A 3,422-nucleotide genomic window follows, 5' to 3' on the forward strand; every position below is an offset into this window, starting at 1 on the left:
ATGTGTTATTGGAATTTGGGGAGTTCTTTGGGGTTCATTTGAGCCTTAAATATTTAGATATATGACAAACTTCCTGTGGATGTTTAGGGGACTTTGAAACTACATTTCCCATGATTCCTCTTAGGAAGGAAGTGTGATTACGTAGAGAACAGTATAAGACTCCTGAGGTGATTGGGAGACACTCTCTTTCCTACAAAGCAGCCAGGTAGGCAGATGGTAATGGCGGGCGATTTGAATTAGATCTTAGCAGGAGCATGGTCTTTCTTAAATTTACCAACATGGCTTTAAATAAAATATTAATACTTTTGGATATATCCATCTATATCAATTTTATTCATAACATCACCAAGATGTTGAATTAGACATAGTATGTAGATTGCATGAATACATGAAAGTTTTCATCTCTCTCAAATACTTGCTTGGCCCCACTCTTCTGACTTGCTTAAACCCTCATCAATTGGAGAGTTTCCCAGGATGATACTGCTTTTGTTAACCTACATAATTCCATAGTCCGCATGGCAGCAAATTCATTCAAGCTCCTGTTAGCTGGAGAGCTCCACTGCCTTCATTAACCTCCATCGATGAGGTTATGGGCCCTAAGTGACAGACAGAAAGAGAACCATTCCAGTGGAATCTAAAACTCAACATTTTCTTACTTGAAGATTAATGGGCCATATCCCAGAGTTGTTGTAATGAGTCTCTTGAATTCACTTTCTCTGAACTGTGACTTTGTCTAGTCTGAGGTCATTTCATTATACTTACTATGTGTAAAGCACTGTGGGAAATCCCAAAATGAAATTAATATAGTACTCTAATTTAAATCTGATGAGCATTGGAAAAAATACACAATATAAAATAGAGATAGAGAGCACTAGCAATTGTGGGGATCAGGAAAGGCTTTCCATCCCATTCTGTCTTCTTCAATACAAAAGATCAAACATAAACTAGTATCAATTATAAAGGGTAGAAATGTGGTTTCTGAGCGGAATTTTATAATGGATTCTGTGAAGCTAGGGTGAGGAATGTGTAAATGGAATTAGCTCTGGCCCATTCATAGTCAAAACTCTACTTACAGAGATGATGTTATCCCCACCTCCCTTAGTGGGGAGGGGAGATGAGTTACCCACACGTGACAATAAGTAACAAATCAAGAACAAGGGACTGCCCTTTGGGCAGTCCAAATCAGTGTAGAGGCTGCCATTTGTCCACTTGAATTAGAGGTGGACCCACAGGAAGTGACGAGAGACACTATCTCTTCAAGTATGTTGGTTACTTCCTGTTGGGGCAGTTCCCAGTTTGAACTTGGTGCTGAAGGGTCTTGGCTGAGACTTCAGGCTGCTTCCACTCTGAATGGTCACATGGGTAAGTTAGGCTGACTTCCTTAGCCTACCTTGGTGTTTCCAGACTCTACCTAAAGTAGGCTTCTTGCCTCTCTGATTGCTAAGGCCTTGCGGCTTGTAGCCTAGTTTTATTAGCCTTCCAATCCTCTCTCTGCCAGGCCTCAGGCAGTCCTGGGCTAGGCTCTCTCTATATATATATTTCCCTACCTTCTACCTTCTTAATTGTAAATAAACTACCTTAAACCCGATCCTGCCTTGGGTCTATTTTAATTATGGAATCAATCTGAATTATTGATTCCTGGCAGCCACACCTTAAATATATATCTATATAATACCTAAAATCTCCCTCTTACAGGAGAGAGTACTAGGAAAGGAAAGTACTGTAAAGGAAAGATAGTACTAGGATTCAGAGACCGGAAATGGAGTACTGGATGCGAGATAAAGTAAAAAGGTTTGTTTGATTAAAGTACTTTTGACAAGACCATAGAGTTAAAGGAAGGGGAGAAGTTTTAGAGGCTAGAAAGTATAGGTTGAGGTCAGGTTGTAAAGGACTTTAAAAGGCAAGAGTTATTTAATAAAAAAAAAGGCAAGAGTTTATATTTGATCCTAAATTTGTTCATAAAGTTTCTTTGTTAGAGAAGATAGGATGATAAAGTAGCAAGGACATACACAGACAAATACATATACACTGTGAAGATGGGATTGCCTATTTTTGAATTAATCAACCAAAGCTTGAACACCAATACTTGACACTAGGTAGAGGAGTTCCCAAGCCTTTTAGAGAGCTCCACCCTTTCAACTCAATCAATCAGAAACTTGTGAATCCTTTGATAAGAGTTTACACCCGCATAGGACTAGAGCAGTGATTCCCAAACTGGGCACTACTGCACCCTAGTGGGTGCTGCACTGATCCAGGGAGGCAGTGATGGCCACACTTTTTTTTGTATTACATTCTATTCTGAGTTCAATAAATAGTTTCATAATTTCCAGGGGGTGCTAAGTAATATTTTTTCTGGAAAGGGGGCAGTAGGCCAAAAAAGTTTGGGAACCACTGGACTAGAGGTAGAACCTACAAACACTGCCCTCTGGGCAGTGCTAAGCAAATTTAAAGATTGCAATTTGTCCCCATAAAGTGGAGGAAGGGATAGGAAGTGACATTAAAAAAAAGGATTATAAAAGATGATGAAATTCCTGTGCAAGAGGGCTTTGTCCTGAATTTTCGGGTTGGTGGATCTTCTCCTTCCGGACTTTGGTCTTCGGCTTCACTTGGACCTGGGACTCTCGCTCTTGGACTGCTTCTGGTAAGACTGCTCCTGGATCTCCTTTCTTTGGACTTTGGCCTGGTGAGTGAAAGGCTGACCTTCCTTTCCTGGCTTCTGCAGAGATTAGTTCTGAAGAGGCCCCCATCTTGGAGGAGACTGCATGGGTTAAACCCTTGCTTAATTCACCACCAAGTTCTCTGGTTGAGGGGTTAACAAGCCCTGCGTGGGTTGAACAGGGGACCAGAGCAACATTTACGGTGATAAGCTAGACTTCTTATTCTACCCTCTTTCACATTTCTCTACTTTCACACTCTCTACTTTTTTTGTAAATAAAAGCTGCTAGAAGTCATTTTTGACTTGGACAGTATTAATTTTAAAATTGGTGATCACAATGTTCACAATATTAATTTAGAATTCTCATATATTTTAGTCAAACCCTTAATTTAAATTCCTTCATAATACACACACATACATACATGTATTTATACATATATATGGTTGGTCTTGAAGATAAAGGCAACTAAAGTATCAGAGAGGATTAGAGAAGAAAGGGAGAAAATGTTAAATTGAAGAAAAAGGGAAAGAAAGATCTCATAGGACAAATAGTCTCTATTTTCTTCAGTTAATTATAAAGTGAGGTCTGCTCAGCTAAGGAAATAGAATTAGGGGAATGCATGGGAGAAAAGAGAAAGTTTAGGGCAGGCTCTGTCTGAGTGAGACACAATCAATTAGTGAGTGGTAAAATAATGCTTTGCTGCAGCTAGGGCTCAATTGACTTTAGATAATACACATTTGGAAGGAGCCTAAATCATTTAAATTG

The sequence above is a fragment of the Gracilinanus agilis genome, chromosome 2 (assembly GCF_016433145.1).
Source record: "Gracilinanus agilis isolate LMUSP501 chromosome 2, AgileGrace, whole genome shotgun sequence".
In the NCBI taxonomy this organism is placed as follows: Eukaryota; Metazoa; Chordata; class Mammalia; order Didelphimorphia; family Didelphidae; genus Gracilinanus; species Gracilinanus agilis.